This window comes from Pinus tabuliformis, chromosome 7, assembly GCF_031772625.1.
Source record: "Pinus tabuliformis cultivar Carrire ecotype Pingquan chromosome 7, CPIR1, whole genome shotgun sequence".
NCBI lineage: Eukaryota > Viridiplantae > Streptophyta > Pinopsida > Pinales > Pinaceae > Pinus > Pinus tabuliformis.
Window position 1 is genome coordinate 817,082,305 of NC_142293.1, and position 21,971 is coordinate 817,104,275.

At 38.4% G+C, this 21,971-nt stretch overlaps 1 protein-coding gene and 1 pseudogene across 1 annotated transcript in view; one reads left to right on the plus strand and one right to left on the minus strand.

The window, feature by feature from the left end:
• The window catches only part of LOC149250096 (uncharacterized), a 53,719-nt gene that overhangs the window by 10,343 nt on the left and 21,405 nt on the right, over positions 1 to 21,971 (plus strand). The window lies entirely within an intron of this gene.
• On the minus strand, positions 5,591 to 14,343 carry LOC149250097 (putative starch synthase 4, chloroplastic/amyloplastic; annotated as a pseudogene).

Genomic DNA, 21,971 nt, shown 5'->3' on the forward strand with positions numbered 1-21,971 from the left:
CTCTGATGCCTTGGACCTCCGATATGCGGGATCGCCTATGTGCAGGGTTGCTGATATGCCAGGACCCGGGATTTTACCCTTAGGCATTTTCTCCTTGTTTTCTGGTTTCCAAAGGGTAACTTCAATCTGCTCTAACTTTTGATTCCGGAGTCCACTTGAGGAGTTCCATATACTGTTGGAAAGCTAATTCCAAGCACTATCCATTTGAGGGGGTCCGATTTAGCTTTGAGGGCTTCTGTGGCTTGAAAGATGGCTGCAAACTTTTCTGTTCTTTTGTACGTTGGTCAGCTGAAAACAAATTTTGCAGTGAGTGACAACAGGACCAAAGACAACTTATAAGAAAGCAAAATAAAGCCTTGAAGCACATTTCAAGCAAGTTATGGACCAATTTAAAGGAATTTCCCACCTTTCGTCGCTGTTGGAGGTCAAATTTGAGAAATGTTGAGTTGGTGGAGGAAGTCATTGGATCTCCCAAGCCTTCTTAACTTTACTTCAAGCAACTTCAAGCCATTTTCTAAGGGAACATTGGAATTTTAGGACAAATTGGCCCCTCTTTAAGGCAAATCAAACCTCTTCTAGTGGGACATCACCTCTAATTGAGGGTTTTGCGCAGTGTAAAAGCAAATTTCTTGTATTGACTTGGTCTTTAAGAATTTGTGGATGACATGTCACCTTTTTCAAAGGAGCAAATGTGGGAGAGATGTTGGGAGCCTCATCTATAAATATAGGCCTCACTCTCCTCCCAAATCATTGTGAATTGTTGAGATTATTATGCCATAATGTGACTATTTTCATGAAAAGCTTTGGTGTTGACATTGGAGTCTCTTTTTCTTGGTTGTTCTAAATAATTTTCAAAGGAAAATTTGTGATTAATTCGATCTATTCGATGGGTAGCTTTGTCACTTGGAGAGGGACATCTAACAATTTTTCTTTCATATTTCTCTTGTTGGTGTGAGGTAGGTATTTTATCTCCTCGTTGGGCTATACCTAAGGTTCCTCAACAAGGGTTTCATTTTATTTCATGTCATAATTGAACTTATGGTTGAAGGCTTTCCCATGAAGAGGGATCCCTTCTAGTAGGGCTTGGTTTCATATCTTGTCTTGATTAGACAAAGAGATAATTTAACTTCTAGGGTTCTACCTCTTTGCCCTAATCCACAAGCATTGGACAACCAACTTAAGAGGGGCATCTATCTTGACCCTAATAGCCCTAGTAGAAATAAGGCACCTAAACCCCTATTCCAACAATTAACCAATTTATTTTTTCATTTTTTTTTTTCAAATTTTTGCAATTATTTTTTTATTTACTTATATCAAAACACCCTAAAAATTGAAGCATCAAAACTAAAAACTAATCCATTGAATATCTTTTATTTCTTGTCTAGAAAAAAATTAATGTATTATATTTTTGATTCTAGATCTTTTTCTTGAAAATCGTGCCATATTGACGATCTAGAGGCCTAAGTAAAATGACCCTCTTATTTTGAGCAATTCAAGGTCATATAATATTAATTTGAGGGTTTTGAAGTTATTTTCATTAATTTGATTTTTATCTTCAACAATATCTACAACAAGATTGGTGAGGCTCCTTGCCTAGGGTTTTTTGAAGGGTTGTTTCTAACCTCTTAAAAGCCCTAGTTACTTTATGAAGTGATTAAATTGCATATTATCAAAATTTAGAAGTGTTTAAAGCTGTCTTAAAGTGTTGCAACCATTTTTATCTTGACTAGGACATCTTTTATTTTTAACCCTAAGCGGATTGTACCCCTTTTTCATGTAAGTCATATTAGTATAACTTACCTTACTTGCATTTTCTTCATAGCTAGGCTGTATTTTCACTTTGATTTTAGTTCCCTAGCGTTGGCACTCGAGGATCTATCATCCTAGTGTGTTTTCCATGCTTCCGGGTTGCTTCAAGGACTCTCCATATCTGGTTTTTTGCATTATTTTGGAGATCTAGAAGTGAAGGACAACAATGAGCCTATTCTAATTGGTTTTCAAATTAAGTCGTAGTCAAGGGTAAACCATCTCATTTGAATCTTGTACCTCTCCTTCACTTGGAGGCTTCTTGCAGTAGAATATTATATATGAATTTTATTATTTAGACTTAACATTTATTCATCTTTAACTCCTAGTCTTCATCATATAGAGTGTTTATAGGTGCTGGTCTTCTAAGATCATTGGTGAAGTGTCTATAGATTGGTGTTGCATTTTAGGAGTTGGTCTAAGACTCTAAAGTGCAAAGAGACTGTGTTGAGGTGACAATTGATGCATCTCCTATGTGCTTATTGTTTCATACTTTGACTGGACCTTGCTAAGGTTTCTAATTCACGGGGTAACATTTTTTTGGCACTGTTGATAGGGAGAAAGTCCCTCATGATGTTTTTAAAACAACATTTTTCTGGTAAGTTTTTCATTTTGTATTGTATCTTGGTGAGATTTTGTACAACTAACTTGACAAGTCTCATATGGCAACTCCACAACAATAATATACAAAGAGGTACTCTATAAGAACAAACTCTGGAGGTGAACTTCTTAAAATCCTTGAGCTTGAAGTCATTTATGAAAGAAGAAAAGTCAGGCAAGCAAATAATAAAGGCATTGAAGCCTCAATTTGGATAAAAAGAAGGTTTGAACATTATTTACACACTCGAGATATAATGGTTGCTTTGTGGTTGACAGAGTCATATACACCTTTCAATTTCACTAACATTGTAGGTCAACTCCATGACATGCCAACTTCTTTAAACGAAGTGCATGCCAACATCTTTAAATGAAATGACCACCTTTAGTGGGGATATTGTTGTTGGGGCAAGAGAACATTGGGATGCTTTTGTAGAACACATGGCTTCCCTTTTTGTTTGTTGTTTGGATGTTTTATTTAAATGTTTCTCTTTGTCATTAAACAAAGATGTTAAAAGATGGTTTCTAAGATTCAAAAATCAAAAAGGAAACTTTAGCAAAATCTTAAGAGTATCAAATAAGCCTAGCAGAGGAACTATAAGGAGTTTATCCCCAGTGGAGTTGCTCGATGTATTTGAGGGAAATCTTCCCCTAAGGTTAGGGTTGGAAACCTTAGCAGAGCAGAGAATAGAAACTCAAGAAACTAACCCAAAGCACATGCAATTAAGGCAATTAACAATCTACTAGATAGAAGACCTACTTGGAGGTTCAACGATTGTAGTATATCCCTTTGCCATTTCTTCTTCCACTGATCTTGATCGTCAAACCTGCAACTAACACAGGTGGAAAAAAACCAAATGGAGAAGAATCAAAGCATACATGTATTCATAATGTTAGTTCATTCGAATCTCAATGTATAAAATAAAAATTAACCTCGTATAACAATGAAAGAGGAATGAGAAGATGAGTTTCATTATTGTTTATAAGCAGCAATGATACAGACACATATACCTGATCCTCACCACATGCATTGCATGGTACCATCCTCTTTATTCCTCGTGCGGGGCCACTGAAGGTTGATTCTTTTGAATCTTGTTGTGATATTTTTCTTAATAGATGGGCTAAGAAAAAAATATGTTCGTTTCCTCTTCAATGATTTACCTAACATTAAAAGAAATGTAAGTGAATCCATTGATGAGTTTAATGCAAGATTTGACAAGGTTGTGCAGGAAATTCCGCAAACACATTAATCATCTAGGGAGGTTATCTTGATGTTGTATTACATGAATGCTTTTTAGGAGCACTTTAATTTCTTCTTGAATGAAGCAAAACCAAACACATTAGCTGAAGCTAAAGCTAGGACAAAAAACATGGATGAAAGCTGGGTGTTATTAGGTAGATTGGATATTCTAGTACTTTCACAAGCATAGATTGAGCACAAGTAGAAAGTACAATATATAACACCTCCTCTATCTAATCTGGATCCATTATCTTCTTGGTTGACAAATTCAAAGAATTAGAGCTCAACATCACCAACAACCAAGCCTCTATGCAAGAAAGGATCCCTCAATCCACAAGTTTCCTCGGAAGATATGAGCCACTCCTTTAGCTACTTTGAGATGGCCCTTTGTTGCCCTGTGATGCTACAGTAAATTTGCTGCTACAAAAGTAGGTCTTGAGCAAAGTAGTTTAAACCCTCAAAAAGAAGGACTTAACATCCTGATTGCCAAAAAAAACTCTGAAAGTAAGACCGTTGCCTTAGTTTGCTGCTTGGAAGAGCCACGGTGAGTTTGGAGGAGATTCACTGCCTCTTGAGATTGATCCACAACCCTAAGGTAGCCTCAGGAACCTCAATACTACTTGAAAATCACACAAAACCTTATGCCGATACAAATAAACCCTAGAGGGGGTCCTCGCTGCTCCAGATTGCCTTGGATTAGATCTCATTGCCACAAAATAGGCTGTATGGTAAGTGAATGAGGGTTCTGCTACCCTAAAATAACCTCAGTTCTGCCCTTGAAGGTTTTGCTGCCAAGATTTGTCCCACAGATAACTCCGCTACCTCAGGAAATCTCTTTCAGGATTAGTCACAGGCTTTGGATTGGGTTCAGAGCCGTTTTGTCACCATCTAACCCTTGCCGCCCCTGAGGTTGCCTCTATAATGATGTTGCAGAGTAGACCCTAACAAAGGCACAAAAAACATGGTATGCCAATATCCCACAAAATTCTCCCTTGTTTGGCCAAAAACCAAATGTAAGATGCCTCAGAAAAATGTTCCAAACAATGGAGAGAAAGAGAGGATTAGCTAGGGTGGGATCATCACCATCGAAACCTATCAAAAGAAAAAGGGGTCTCAAAACCCTCAGAGCCTCAACTCACAAAACATAAATATTCAACCAATCAATGATGAGAAAATGATTTCTCCTCTCTTATTTATAGATTCCTTTTGGGGTCTCTTTTCCTTATTTTAATGTGAGGGGTTACAAGTTTCCCTCCACTTAGCTCCAATTCTGGCTTCCTTCACAAGTTTTGCCCTAATTACCCCAATTTACCCAATGTCTCCCTAAAAGCATTGGATAATGGGTTTCCCCCTTTATCGATGACTATAGCCTATGGGGTTGGATAGGCTACTTTGTCCTCCCTTGGGCAATTAATTAATAGGGAACATTACAGTCCCCCCTTCTCAACATTGCTTGTCCTCAAGCAATTGCAAGTTCGGGCGCTGCAAAATTTGTCCCCTTGCTTTCAAGAATGAAGGCCTCTCAATTGTCTCGTATCCTTCCTTCTGGTCACTTTCAAACCACCCATCTCCATTCAAAACAAGTGATGCAACAGTCTTTGGCTCTTTTCCAACTTTGCCACCATCGCGAATATTTGCAATTGCAAAAACTGCCCATGAATGCCTTGAAGTAATCAAGTGACCAACACTGAAGTTTGGGGTGATGTTAAAACCTCCATAATCATATAATAGAATTGGATGAAGACCATCTCTTTCCCTATGCTTATCAATACATCCTTCTTTAGGTTTCCTGTAATACATTCCCTCTGGATCTCTATATAAGCATACTTCATCTCTACCCCTATGACAATATAAAGAATCCTTGACATTCAAAGACATTTTATCTTTGTTAACATCAACTTTTTCATTCCAATAGTAACCATTGCTTGGATGAATCTCTCCTTCAAGCTATGGCCCCTTTCTTTTTGCCCAACTATGAAGCTTTTGTTGTTGCTTGTCAATAGACCCCTCTTGCTCATCTCTTCTGTATTTAGAAGAGTCCTTGCTATCTCCAGATTTAGATTTACAGTTGTCACTTTTGAATAGATGGTTATCATTTGCCCCTGATCCTGGTAACTCTTTTTGGGAGTTCAACTTTTGCCTTTTTCTATAATGAACAATGCCATTGTCATCCTCTTTAGGCAAAACCTCACAGCTTTGCTGTAACTTCTCAGAGATGTTGTTCGACATATCTATTTCACCTTGCTCCGAACTGGGTTTCTCTAATTTCCATAAGGCAACAAATAAATGGGCCTCCCTAACATCTAAAAGTGCATATTGCCTGGTTGACTGAATATTACTTTTGGTATGGTGGAATTCAATGTTCTGCTCATACTCTTGCCTTTTTGGAGCCTTCAATGCTTCTTGCCAAATAGAATTTGCCCTTGTGCTCAATTCTATTGTGCATCTGGTATATCTTCTCATTTGTTTCTTTTAACCATCGTCTCTGTCCAACATTATTATTCACAAGATGGATAGTAAGTTATCCCTCTTTGAAGAAATATCCAAGCTCGGCATATCTATTTCACCTTGCTTCGAACTGGGTTTCTCTAATTTCCATAAGGCAACACATAAATGGGCCTCCCTAACATCTGAAAGTGCATACTGCCTGGCTGACTGAATATTACTTCTGGTTTGGTGGAATTCAATGTTTCGCTCATACTCTTGCCTTTTTGGAGCCTTTAATGCTTCTTGCCAAATAGAATATGCGCTCGTGCTCAATTCTGTTGTGCATCTGATATATCTCATCATTTGTTTCTTTTAAGCATCGTCTCTGTCCAACATTATTATTCACAAGATGGATAGTAAGTTATCCCTCTTTGAAGAAATATCCAAGCTAATGAGACCTTGCCTGAGAGATGGGTTGGACTATTGAAAAATGTAAGTAGTGTCGGTCTTCATAATTGTACTTGAATCATGATTAAGGCTATTCGACCCAGCTGGAAGGCTATAAATAAGAGGCAATTTGACCTATTTGGCACACACACTCAAGAAGTTCGATCTACAAGAAAGGGAAGCAGAAAAGAGAGTGAAATTGCTAGAGAAGAAGAAGATTAGCTGGGAAGACCTAAATCAGATTTTGGGCATTCTATCTCTCACACGTGCGAAGTTACTAGGTTGTTGCCAGGACCGAAATTTTGAATCTACTGCAGGTCTGATGTTCTGAAGCTGGGGGCCGAAAATCTGTAGTTGGGGGGCCGAAATTCTGGATTGAAGCTGCAACTGTGAAGTTGGTACTTGGAGACTTTGGCAAGGATCATCTACAGGAAGGAAGGGCTGACTTGGTGGTTGGAGGAGGTCTTTGTCTAGGTCTAAGAGGTCTTGGATTGTCTCATCTTGATTTGAATCTACTAGTGGAAGAGTTGACTGGGTTTTCCCCTATACAGGGGTTTTAGCCTGGCTGATTGCCTACATTTAGTGTCCTTGATCTTCATGTTTTTGATTTGATGATTGCTTGATGAAAAGAAGATAAAAGAATATAAACAAAGTTAATAAGAACACATGAATATCACAAGTAATTATCAATATAAGAAAATCTTTCTGCCTTTCCGATTTTCTAACATGGTATCAGAGCTAAGGTGAATAAGGAAGAAAAAGGCAGCTAAAGATCCATTGAGAAAAAGGGGATCAAAGTAAGGTCATTAAGGAAAAGGATTATATAAGAAGAGAAGCCTACTGTCTATAGAGACTATGTCAACTATAATGAAGGGAGAAAACAAGCTAAAAGGAGCCTCCAATTACAGGGCATTTAAAAAAAGGATAGATCTTATCCTTGCTAAGCATAAAGTTCTGGATCTTGTTCAAGGAAAAGTCAAGAAACCTACAAATGATGTAGGAAAGGAGAAGTTCATAGAAATTGAAATCTTGGCCATGAATATGATAGTATATGGAGTAAAGGACAACCTAATCCCATACATATCCAACATATACTCTGCTCAAGAAATGTATGAAGCTCTCTCCATGTTATTCACCATCAAGAACATTGGTCAGATTATAGATGGCTAGCCTCAAGAATGAACTAAGAACAATAAGGATGACAAAAGACAATATTGTGTCATCATATTTTGTAAGGATATCTAGAATAAGAGATGAAATCCAAGCAATAGATGAAGTTGTACCAGAAAAATAACTCGTAATTGCTGCTCTTCTAGGTCTACCAAAATCTTGGAGTGCTTTTGCATCAGGAATTAGCAGTTGGAAGGATACTCCAACCTTCAAACAAATGTGGAATGCATGCAGTCAAGAAGAAGCCTGAATATCATTAGTAAACAACAAGGAGGATGAAGAAGACAACACCTCTAATGCCTATTATGATCATCACAAGAAGAAGGGAACATTCAAGAAGTTCAAAGGACCAAAGAAGAAAGTTGACCTATCCAAGATTGAATGCTACAATTGTCATAAGATGGGTCATTACAAAAATCAATGTCTTGAGAATCCAAGGAATAAGATAAGAGATAGGGAACAAACAAATATTATCGATGAAGCTCCACCTAAGAAGAACAAGACTGAAGAATCGGAAGTCAAAGACTTATACTATTAAGTCCTCTCTTACATATCCTTCTTAGTCTTCTATTCTAAGTTTTGTAATGTTTTCCTTTATGTTTTGATTTCTAGAGTTTGTAGGTCTAATATGTCTTGTTAGAACATTTTTGAATTATTTTGATAAGTTGTAGGTATCCCTCAGAAAGATTGGATTAAGAGGGAGCCTTCATCATTTTACCAAAAGATAAGTATCTTGTTCCTTGTTTCCTCTTTTGTGTTTGGTTTCTTGCTCATATCAAGATTTGTTTGAATTGTATGCTAATAACCTTTTTATATTTTCCTTGGTTAGGAAAGCTTGCATAATACACAAAGGTTATGGAGGAGACTTCAAAGGAAATACTTGAATCATGAAAGAAGTTTTGTTGCAAAGGAAGCCCTTCAAGAATTGAAGTCCTATAAGGTTTGTTAAAGAACAACTCAAGGTACGTCTTGGACTATAAGTTTTGTTACAAGGTTCTCTCCATACAATAGGTATTATCATTCTCTTTTGAAATTTGCTTTATATTACTAACATTTTCATGTCTAGGGTTTTGAATCACAAAGATTCCTGTTGGGGTGATTAATTGTTAGATTGAATTTACCCTCGTTATACTATCTCTAGTTGTTTGATCATTCTTGTGAAACCCTAATCTTTGTAGAAATATGGTGATAGAATTGCAACTGCTCAAGAAATTTGATATAAATCAAGAGACACAATTCTACTCTACTACTGTGTAGAAATTAATTCACAATTTAGAACAACATTCGCAACATGCATCAATCACATACACAAGTACACAAATTTATCTAGGGGAAACCAACTGGTAAAAACCCCTTAAGCTTGCTTGCATTAATCAAATGAATAGAGAATGTATTACAATTGCTTGCTCGCTCTGAGCTCAACTTGCAAGTGAATAACCTTTCTCTCTGCTCAATGAGAAGCTCTGACCCAAACTTAGTCAATTTTTGCCTCTGCTTGAGCCCCTATTTCCTTGCACAAATCTAGAGGAATTAGGCCGCTTCTTTTTAATGAATTTTCCTCCAATTGATTGCACAATTCCCAAGGTTGAATCTCTGATTGCATGCAACACCTGTACACTCAAGACTAGTCTACAATTGATGTTACACTGCCTTGGAATCTCCACCACAGTTGGGGAACTCAAATTCTCTGCATGCACTAGCTATTTTTGGTTGATTGATCAGTTAACTGGATGATCACTGAGTTAGACTACTGTCCCACTGCACAACTGACCTCCAACTAGTTCTATCAACAGTTAGAACTAGTTTAACTGAATACAACTAGAAATAACTAAACTGGATTGCTACAAATTAGCAATCACACATGCATAACTGAACTCCAAGCCCTCTAACTTGAATTTACTAAGCTAATTGAGTGACAAGAGCCATGTCACCTCAGTTAACTACCTCCAAGTTGTCTGCTGATGTGGAAATTCGAATTTTCTCAATTTGACCAAGGCAAAATCAAATTGAGACTTTCTTGTTACACTTTTCAACAATCTTTAGGTTTCATTGTAAAACCCTACCTCTTGTTGGTAAGGGTATGTCAATATTAAATAATGAAACCTTAATCGACTTGGGGGTTGTGGATAAAGTCTACAAATCCTAGACTTTTGAACTTTAGGGTTTTGATAATGTCATGGTAAAAATCCTAGTCCTTTAGGGTTTATTGCTAATGTCTAGGTTATATAATGAAACCCTAGATTTTTAGGGTTTCGTAAATCAGGGTTTATGAACAAAACCCTTCTAATAAATAAAATAAGATCCTAGGAATGAAACCCTAGGTGTATATTCTTCTGCATGATTGAAACCCTAGTCTTGTCAAAAGTGTTGTATATCTAACTTTGATATATTGATGTTTGTGTCTTGGGTTTACCTAGTAGGTATGGAGTCTAGACATTGATATGAGATGCTAGTGCATGAAAATGAAACCCTAGATATGTATATGCAAGTATGCTATCTTGATAGTTGATTAAATCTAGGGTATATAACAAAACCCTAGTAGAGATTGATATAGGGCATGATGTTATAGTTTTCAATTATTGATATGATTTAGCTTTGATAATAAAATCTAGGGCTTGAAACAAACCCTAGTAGAGTTTACATGTAAATTCTAAAGGCATATTGTTGAAACCTTAGATGTATAGTACTATGATTGGATTTGTTATTTGATTCGATGTATAGTACTATGTAGAGTCTTAGATGTATAGTACTATGATTGGATTGCTGATATCTAAGGCTTTATGTCTTGAATATGGAGCCTAGGGTTTATGAAAAAACCCTAGCAAGAATTTGAAGTCTAGAATATAAAAGATACGCTGATTATGAACCTAAGTTTAGGTATTTGATATCTAAAGCTTGAATGCTTTGATTGTAGTAACATGATCTTGATTCTTGATATAGTTAACTTCATGCTTTTATTTGGTTGTAGTTGCTATTAAAGTTTTGTAGGTACATAATCTTCAATATGTTGAAAATATTCGTAATTGAAGATGATGATGAGCATGATGAAGGAAGCTATAAGAATGATGATGATCAAGATGACCTTGATGACATGAGAAAGAATGAAGTATATCCGATGCTATTGTTCTCCCTAAGTTGAGAGGCAACATGGTTAGAATTAAGGGTACATATCCCCAGTTGAGAGGGAGGGCACATTATGACAATCATAATGAATACCTTGAAGAAAGAATGAAATCAGAGAATGAATGAAAGTACTACAGATGGATTTGCAAACAAAAGATTAGAGAAGTATTGAAGCTGTATTTGGTACTACTGAAAAAGTGAAAGAAGAAGAAAGCTTCCGGAAAGTTGTATTTGGATAACTTGATGATGATATAAGTAGCATCAAAATGATTGTGGACCTCTAAGGTTTGTGTTTGCTTGTATATATATTGGAAGGTTTATTACTAATTAGGGTTGTGATTATGCAGGATATCTCCGTAAAAGGGTTGAATGTTTGAAGCATGCTTGGAGTGGTGGATATATATCTGATTTAGTTTATAAGGAGAGATGTAAGCATCTAAGGCTGAGTGCCTGATGCTTGGGAGGACATTTGGCTGACCGATGTGTTGATGTCTTGATCCCAAAGGATGGAGGGTGGCGTTGGTCATAGAGCTTTGACCTTGGATACACACCTAGATCCTTGGGTTGGTGTTAGAGTGGGAACCTGATGGTACCTATAGACGCTGAAACTTGGAAACACCTCAGTCCCACTTGATTAGGGTACCTTGGTCAACTATCTAATCTGTAGCACCGCGTGTGCTATGACTCTTCATAAGGTATATCATTTTGAGATCTTCCATGTACCTAGATAGATAATTATGAATACCTCCCTAGTTAAGAGGGAGTGTTGAAAAATGTAACTAGTGTTGGTCTTCATAATTGTACTTGAGTCATGATGTAATGTAATTGTCAAAAGAAAGAAAAAAAGATTTTTTATTATAAAAGAAAATGACTTATTAAAGCATGGGTTTCATGCTTGGGTCAACAATTTCTAGGTCAAAGCCTCCATTGAAGGCTTCTAGGTTTTGTATTGAGTCAATAGAGTCATTGTCATTTTTATTAGACCCTTATTGGGCTTTTGTATCATGTAAAAATAATTATTTTTGAGTCAAAAAGATCATTTGTCACCTCCACACCAAGTCGACCCTATCCTCAACAAGTCGGCCTAGATTAGGGCTATTCGTTTGCTGGAAGGCTATAAATAAGAGGCAATTCAACCTATTTGGAACACTCACTCAAGAAGTTTGATCTACAAGAAAGAGGAGCAGAAAAAGAGAGTGAAATTGTTGGAGAAGAAGAAGATTAGTTGGGAAGACCTAAATCAAGTTTTTGGGCATTCTATCTCTCACACGTGTGAAGTTATTGGGCTGTTGCTGGGGCTGAAATTTTGAATCTACTGCAGGTCCAAAGTTCTGAAGCTGGGGGCTGGGGGCCAAAAATCTATCGCTGGGGGGCCAAAATTTTGGATTGAAGCTGCAACTGTGAAGCTGGTACTTGGAGACTTTGGCAAGGATCATCTACAGGAAGGAAGGGCTGACTTGGTGGTTGGAGGAGGTCTTTGTCTAGGTCTAAGAGGTCTTGGATTGTCTCATCTTGATTTGAATCTACTAGTGGAAGAGTTGACTGGGTTTTCCCCTATAGAGGGGTTTTAGCCCTCGCTGAGTGCCTATATCTGGTGTCCCTGATCTTCATGTTTTTGATTTGATGATTGCTTGATGAAAAGAAGATAAAAGAAGAACATAAACAAAGTTAATAAGAACACAGGAATATCACAAGTAATTATCAACATAAGAAAATCTTTCCATTTTCTAACATGGACTTCCATTTGGCTGCAGACTTCAACGTCCCTTTGATTTCTGCCTTGGAAGGTCTTGATTATCAGAAGCATTGCAACCTCTTCTTGTAGCTTAGAACAAGGCAGGCTGTTTTCATCAAACAGTAACGATGGCTGAGTCTGTAGCCCATCAAACCAAGTGCATATCTCTTTGTCTAACTTCGTTAAACCATGCGGGCCATTGACAATACCTTTCTTTCTTCTGCTTCTGAGTCTAGTTCCTTGGGGGCTATAAGTATTTTCCTTCTGTCTCAAACATTCATGATAACTTCGAATCCTCTTACATTCGATCAATTTATCCTTGCATAGAGCTAGCTGATCTGCATTACTACTCACCCTTAAGAGTTCTTCTTGTTGAAGCTCAGCTGTCATGTGTTCATTACCTTTCTGTGGCATATCATTATTAATATCGCCATTTAGCAGATTAATAAGTCTTGAATCAAGATTATCTTGCAATCAATCAAGTTGATGCAGTCGTTCGGAATCCAATCAATACAGTCTAAGCCTTTTAGGTTCTTACACATACTGAAATCCAAAATTAGGACGGGTGAATAATATTCTAGTACTTCCTAAACCTTGATTGACAAATGTATCCAAAGCAATGGTGCCACAGTGACAATTTTCCAGTGGTGTAGATGTAGGATGTCGGGCTGCATTCCAGACTTCAAACGATAATCTAATGACGCACGACAAAAAATATGCAAACCTTTCAAACCTCCCCATATCCATAAAGAAGGTCCTGGTCCAAAAACCATTGGGATGGGAAGGTTCAATGAATGTTACCACAATGCCATAAATACTCCCCTGTCCATATTTTATTTTTGTGCTACTTGCCTCCATAGTAAGAATACAAATGAGCTTCAACCTCTTATAGACCCTGCTCTTGATTCGTGTCCACAGATTTATACATGGGCAAAATGACTTCCACTGAATTCCTCTTCCCTTGCAGTGCATGACATAAATCCTTTACATGTGATGCCATAGATCCAGCCTTTACGGTTGGTGCAATTTCAGTACAAGTTTGCACAATGTGTAAACCCTACTTTTGCTTTGGGTCCAAGAGAGGAAGAAGACCTGCAGCAAGCGCTTTGTCATCCATGTGCTTGAGATTACAAAATGATTCAGCTAGTACAGGATCCTTGTTGACAACTAATTTTCTCATCTCAGATGCCTGTGTTTTAGTAATATCACCCGCCAAGACCATTGAATCAATTCGTAGTAATATCTCACTGAACAATGACGATGGATCTACCTTAACCCTGCTATGCTTCTTGTTTTTCTGAATATTCCAAGTGTCACCAATAGTCATAGTAGTCTCTACTAGATTAATTTTTTTAAAACTTTGCACCATGCAATATTTGACTGTGCTTCTGCCTCTCTTTTATTTTTTGTTTAATCCGGCATAGTAAGCAATTGTTCTTCCTCTCTACGAACTTGAACTCCATTGCAATAAGGCGCTGTTTGTCCATGTACATGATATTCTATTGTGCATCGTTAAAGGGTTTTGCAAAATCATTGGGATTTGTTGGTGATCCTTTATCTGGAGATAGAAATGGAGCCTGAAGAATATCTGCACCTTCATGTTATTCACCTTGTCACTTTCAATAATGGCATTGTTCTTTGACGTGTTATGTTTACTTCTTCAGTTTTGTCCACAATGTCTCTGATACAACAGTGCCGATACTATTTGGTGAAGTTTGATTCGATATTGGAACTGAAGAAGTTATTGTATACAAGATAACACTGTTAGAAAGAATTTCACTGTCTTGATAAAAGACATTTGTATTATTTTTCAAAGCATCCTTTGACCAGTAATTTGGAATATTTGATCCTGTTGCATCATTAGTTTTGTTATTGTATAAACATGCTCCGTCCTTTCCATATTCTGGCCATCTCTTTGCCCCACACTCGACTGCGCATGAGCCACAGAGTTATGATCAATTTTACTGTTCCAGATATTTGAAGGGTTTGACCTCTTCTTTTGGTTCTCAAACAAATGTTCCAAGGCTGGATACTTATGAAGGTCAGGGATAGGACTAAACCAAAACTCATTCCAATTCCTGATGACTGCTTCACAGGCTGGGAGGAATCACTGCTCTGTTTTGAAAGGGTGCTGGTCACTCACCCAAACAAACTAGATTTCATTGTTAACCCTCAGGCTGGCAGGATCCACCTGCTTTGATACCACTGTAATATCCCTAGGGATTTTTTTTGCCTTTAGGGTTATCACAAACATAAGACAAATTTTTATTATAACCAGTAACACATGTTTCTTCAATTTTTGCAAATAAATGAGCAAGGTTGAATACAATAAATAGTGCATTTAATATTGACAACAATTCATGTACATGAAACCAATCCTCCGTACATATGGGGTTTAATCCACAATCCTTGAAGATTCAAACACAATTGAGGTACACAACAATTGCTAAATTACTAGCAATCCTACTAGCTGACTACTCTTATCTTGACCTTAAATTAGCCTCAGAAATAAGTAAACTTTGCTGCCTCCTCGCTGTCACTTGTCACTAACTGATTGTTGACAAGGCTTGGCTTGTTGGCCAGATTAGTCCCTTGATAGACAGGTTTCCTTGGAAGATATGAGGCACTCATTCAGTTACTTTGAGACAGTCCTTTTGCTGCCCTGCAATGCTACAGTAAACTTGCTGCTATGGAGGTAGGTCTTGAGAAGACTAGTTTAATCCCTCAGAAAGAAGGCCTTAACATTCCCATTGCCACAAAAATACTCTGAAAGTAAGACCACTGCCTTAGTTTATTGCTTGGAAGAGCCACGGTGACTTTGGAGGAGATCTGCTGCCTGAGATTGATTCCCAGTCCTAAAGGAGCCTCAGGAACTTCAGTACTGCTTGACAGCCACAAAACCTTATTCTCATACAAATAAACCCTAGACGGTGTCCTCACTGCCCTGGATTGCCTTAGATTAGATCTCGGTGCCACAAAGTAGGCTGTCTGTTAAGTGGACGAGGGTTCTTCTGCCCTGAAATGACCTCAAGTTGGCCCTTGAAGGTTCTGCTGCCAAGATTAGTCCCACAAATAACTCCACTGCCTCAGGAAATCTCCCTCAGGATTTTAGCCACAAGCTTTGGATTGGGTTCAGGGTTATTTAGCCACCAGCTGACCCTCGTTGTCACTGAGGTTGCCTCTATAATGATGCTGCAGAGTAGACCCTAACAGAGCAACAGAAAATACAGCATGCCAAGTCCCACAAAAGTCTCCCTTGTTTGGACAGAAACAAAAAATGCAAGATGCCTCAGAAAAATGTTCCAAACAGTTGGGAGAAAGAGAGGATTGGCTAGGGTGGGATCATCACCACCGAAACCAATGAAAAGAAAAAGGGGTCTTAAAACCCTCAGAGCCTTGGCTCACAAAACATAAATATTAAACCAATCAATGATGAGAAAATAATTTCTCCTCTTTCTTATTTATAGATTCCTTTTGGGGTCTCTTCTCCTTATTTTAATGTGAGGAGTTACAAGTTTCCCTCCACTTAGCCTCAATTCTGGCTTCCTCCACAACTTTTGCCCCAATTACCCCAAGTTACCCAATGTTTACCCAAAAGAATCAGATAATGGGTTTCCCAATTTATTAATGATTATAGCCTACGGGGTTGGGTAAGCTACTTCGTCCTCCCTTGGACAATTAATTATTAGGGAACTGTTGCCCATGCATATGTCAACAGTTCCAAGAAGCAGAGTACACATCAGTGGATAAAAATTTTAATATCATTATCATCATTGTAATCCCAAATTCTACAGTTTTATTGTAAAATGATTCTAGTATGACTATGAAGCCATGTAAAAACATCTAGGTAAGCCTTTGATTCTTAACAAAGGGTTTCACTCTAGGGAGTTTTTTACCCTCCGCCAATTATTCGCGTTTCCGAACCCAAATAATTGGCAGAGTTTTTCTCCCAAGCATCCCCCAAAGCTAGAGTGGAATTCTTTGATAAGGTCTTAGGTGAGTCCTAGTGTTATTGAGTCTATGTATTTTTATCATACTAGATCATGTGTCTTGTGTCACAGAATTTGGTTGAGTCTAAGAGGTCATTTTAAAATTCCCCTTCTTAAGGGTTGCTTATGTAAAATTTTGATGTAAAAGTGTTGTTTAGGAATATTTTTGGTGAATGGTTACTCATAATTAGACACCATTGCCAATATATTTTTAGACCCACTTTGAGGGTGGAAAATATGTATAATCTCCTCTTGAGTCTTTTTATTTATTTTCTGGCATAAAATTAAAATTAATTAGCTAGAAATTATAAAAAAAATAAAATGAGAGAAAAATTAATTTCTCTCCAAGTGGAAAAAATCATCAAAAAATTATTGAGGACCTTTTTCAAAAGGAAAAATCAAGTCAAAATTAAAAGGCCTCATTTCCAAGGCAGAATGTCCCAATTCAGAAATTCGTTGGACCAGAAAGACTATTTTTCTAGCAAAATCGAATTTCTTGGACCAGGTGGTTGATTAAATGCACAAGTTACGACAATTCTATTTTTTGAAGATTCTCCAAGGGACCAAAATCACCCAAAAGTTCGATTTTGGCCCATCCAGCTCAAATTTCAAGGGGATCAAATTTCTTTGGGGATTTGTGCAACAATTATCAATGGATAAAAATAATTTGACAAGGATCAAGCCTTGGATCAAGTCAAACTAGCCGTTTTTCCACTTGGAGGGGTCTCATACTCTCATTTTCTATATAAGGAAGCTATTGAGCTCCTCATTCATCATCATTATGTACTGATAAGAAAATCTTAAGCAAGCTGTGAGTCAAGCTACTGGATGTAAATTTTTATTTTGCAATAATAATATCAAAGTCTTTGGGGGTTTATTCGTGATGGTGTTCCTTTTCTGCTTCTTGTGGTAATGTTATTCTGAATCATGCTCTACTTAATATAATTGCCTAGTTATTATTTCATTGATCAACCCAAAAGGCATTCTTTGATATTCATAAGTACACCAACATGTGGCAAACATTGTCTTATGCATCTCATCTTCCTTTACCACCACTTGGTTGTACCCTAAAAAGCCATCCATAAAGGAAAACATCTTTGAACCTCTGAAACCAGATTCATTCTAACAGGCCGACGTGTCCCGAATCCGGCGAATCAGACACGATTCGTGCCAATTCATATCCAAAAATCGAGCCACATCGTGTCCGATTGGCACACGATCCGGATTCGAACGTGTCCCGATCAGACACATCATGTCCCAATGTCCGAACACGAATCCGAAAAAAGGGACCCCCGCACGGCCATAAAAGGGCGAAAATCCCTCTTCTTTGCATCATTTTCACTCATCTCTTTGCAATAGGTAGGTTTTGGGTTTGCTGTGAGGAGTTTGGAGCAAGGAGCAAAGGGTGTGGAGCGTTTTCAAGGAGATTCAAGCAACAGGTAAGTGCATTTTCTCTCTATTTTTTTGCATTTTTATTACAACAGTTTGCATATGCATTTCTTTTACAAATTTGTGTATGTTTTGTTTATTTTTTTACATTATTCATGGCTCAAACGAGGGCAACAGGTAAGGGGCAAAGGAAGAGGAAGAATGTCCCCATTGGAGATGCCCCTCTTCCCCAATTTCATCAGAGTCTACTGCAAGTATTCCCCCTATTGCAAGTAATGTTGAGGGAAGACTTCCTCCTAAAGGTAACATTGAGAAATATCCCTTGTGGAAATATGTCACAAGAGAGGATGGGCCAACCAGCAAGGTGAAGGGAGGAGGCAATGTGAATTGGAGATGCAACTTTTGCCACAGTACTTTCACAAGCACATATTTCCGTGTGAAAGGCCATTTGTTGGCTTTACCAGGTTGTGGAGTTGGAGCTTGTACAAAAGTTCCTTTACACAAGAGGAAAGAAATGGAAAGAGAGTTCAATGTTGGTATGGCAAATGTGGCTGCAAAATAAAAAAAACCAAGAATGATGACCCCCTTCCATTTTTTAGGAAAGGCAACAACAAATTCCCATTTGAGAGTTCTAGTGGGGGACAAGCAGCAAAAAGAAAGGCAATTTCACTTGGTCCAATGGACAAGATTTTTCAAAAGGAGAAACGGAAGAGCTTGATCTCACCACCATTGCCTTTTTTTGTCTATCAAAACTTCATGTCCTTTAATGTTGCACGCTCACCTCTATTTATTGAGATGTGCTAAGCTCTAACTCAAGGGGCTCCATCATGGTATGTGCCTTCTGGTTTAGAGAAGTTTAGAACCACATTGTTAACAAATGCAAAAAAAGAGGTGCAAAAAATGCTTGAGCCTATTAAAGCATCACGGCCAACACCTGGGGTTAGCATTGTTTCTGATGGATGGACAGATCCAACACGACACCCACTCATCAACTTCATGGTGTCTTCCTTGAATGGTCCAGTGTTCTTGAAAGCAGTGGATACACTTGGAGAATATAAGGATGCATAATATATGGGTGAGTTGTTTATTAAAGTTATTGAAGATGTAGGTGTTAATTATTGTGTGCAAATCATTACAGATAATGCACCTGTTTGCAAGGCTGCTGGTATGATTGTGGAAGCTAAATATCCACAAGTGTTTTGGACACCTTGCATTGTCCATTCATTGAACTTAGCACTGAAATCCATTGCTTCTGATGTGCTTTGGATTGGTAACATTATTGAGGATGCACGACATATCCGTAACTTTGTACAAAACCATACCAATGCCCTTGCTATCTACAAGGAGTACAACAATCTATCATTGTTGAAGATTGTGATACATGGTTTGCCTCTGTTGGAAATAATACTGAGAGGGGGGGGGGGGGGTGAATCAGTATTATCTAATTCTTTTAATGAACCTTCCTTATTTGATCTTTGAATTATATTTGCATGTCAGTACCATAAAATAATGTGCATGAACAAAGAAAACAGATAGTCACACCAAAGAACACAAGATGTAAGGTGGAAACCCAATGTGGGTGAAAACCACCTGCTCTGCAATATGTCTCTATCTTCTTTCAAATTAGAAACTTCTTTTACAATGGTTTTGTACTGGTGCAGTCCTTTACCAGTACGCAGGCTGCAACCTGCAGAGAGCTACAACTCTCTCTCGTTTTCCAGTCTCTCCTGAAGGGAGCTACAACCCCCTACTTCTTTTCTTACAAGGACCACTTTTCATAAATTTTCAAACTGGATCCATAAGCATCAATTGATCATCAAGTATGAGAGAATCACCCAATTAGCTGTAGTAACTAGATCAACAGTAATAGGACCAAACCCAGAACACAACAATGATAAACAAAGATTTTAAGAGAAGGAAGCACCCTGCTCCACTGCTAGCCTGCTTCCGGACTCACCCTCGCTCAACTGCTGCTAGCCTGCTCTCTCGGACTCACCTTGCACAACTTGCTACAACTGCTAGCCTGCTTCCCGGACTCACCCTGCTCAACTGCTAGCCTGCGTCCCGGATGCACCTTGCTCAACTGATAGCCTGCGTCCCTTGCTCTGAGTCTATTGAACTGCCTGCGTCCCGACGCACCTGAACCCTTCTGCGCCTACGTCCCGACGCACCTGAACCCTTCTGCGCCTGCGTCCGGCGCACCTGAACCCTTCTGCGCCTGCGTCCCGGCGCACCTGAACCCCATACTGCACCTGCGTCCCTCCGGGCATAGATGATTTCAAGACTTCAGAAGTAACCCAGACAGTCAGATCTATAGATCTGAACATGCGCCGAAGAGATCTCGGTCCATCAGTAGATTCGCCTTGTTTAGATCTAGACCAGATCTAGCCCTCATAAGATATTCAACCAAAACCATACCTAAACCAAATGATCTCCTTTGCTTTATATAGGCAAGCTCCTCCTCAAATCATGGAACAATACCACGAGCCGACACCATAATAACACAAAACCGTCGGCTAGATACCAAGAGTAAAACACAAGAAAAACCCCACACGTGAGCTTTTCTCTGCCTTGAAATGTGTGTGCACTGGGTGGACGCACCTCCTGAATGGCTAGCCTGCGTCTCTGGACGCGGTCCCTGCAAGGTGTACCTGCCACCGGGTACGCACCTTCTGAACTGATATCCTGCGTCCTTCTTATTTTTCAATAAAATGAGAGCCTTGTCATTGGAGTTGCCATCAAGTACAACATCTGTAACATATAGCCAAACCAGAGAACATAATGCCAACAATCTCCCCCTTTGGACTTGATGGCAACCTTACAATCTTCAGCTTCATTCTCCCCCTTTGACATCAAGGTAAAGGGGTATGCTCCCCCTAAGATCATGCTCCTCCGGAAAATGAACCAAAACCAGATCAACAAAGAACCATAATCCACCATGAAAGAGATAGAGACATATTGCAGCAAGATCTCCTTCTGACCATCCTCCATAATGCCAACAATGCATTATATGCTCCCCCTGAACCTGTGAGCTAACCATGACTGAACCATTTCCTGAGTCTGTTCTGCTCCCCCTGAGCCTGAGCCAACCATGACTTAACCTGAGTCTGTTCTGCTGCCCCATTCTTCATATACGCGACTTTGCAGCCTGTAACTCGCTATATACGCGACTTGTCTTCATTATATCAGCGTATGCAAGATGGAATAACTGAATTTCATCACTTTCAGATTCCCCTGTGTCTGTTATGTCCGCTGTCTGAATTATGCCACACCTTTCTGTCTCTGTCTTCTTCAATTCCTGCAACTGTGATGATGTATGGTCCTTTTGTTTTTGAATTTTGAAATCTGCTCCTGCATTCCCTTGCTTTATGCCCATAGTTGTTGCATGTATAACATCTTACATTTTCATGTTCCTTCTATCACAATCCTTGCTTTGTGTCCATATGCATTGCAGGCAAAACAATATCCTCTGAAATACCTGGGATGCGATGATCTGTCTGAACCATTCTACTTCTACATCTGGCTGCAACATGTCCAAGATTATGACATACATAAACATTCAACATTTTTTAGTGGAGGAAATAAACGTCTATCATAGTTAGGAGTAAAGGATCTTCCTTGAGGAATTTCTTTCCTTGGTTGTTCCTCGTTGAGCATTTCAGATTTCTCATTAGAGTTTCTTGCCTCACCTTTGTGAACTAGATTCACCTCAACATATTCATGAAAAACCAAGACAGTCTGAAAGCAGGAACCTTTGACTATTAAGAAATATCATCCAAGACTTTAGTACTATCTTGAAATCGTAAAAGCTTATCCTTTTCTTCTATTTTACCTTTCAAGATATTTACCTCAACTTGATGTTGTTCTTCCTTTTTCAGATATTGATTCCTTAGGTCTTTCTCTTCAGCTTTTCTTCCTTCTATCCACTTGTCGCTTTAGGTTTGATCACTTCATGTTCTTGATCTTCAAGATCTCTCTGTTCTGTTCTCTTGATATTTTTTTAAAGAACTTCTTTTAGAGAGAGGATCCTTGATTCAAGTTTCTGAAA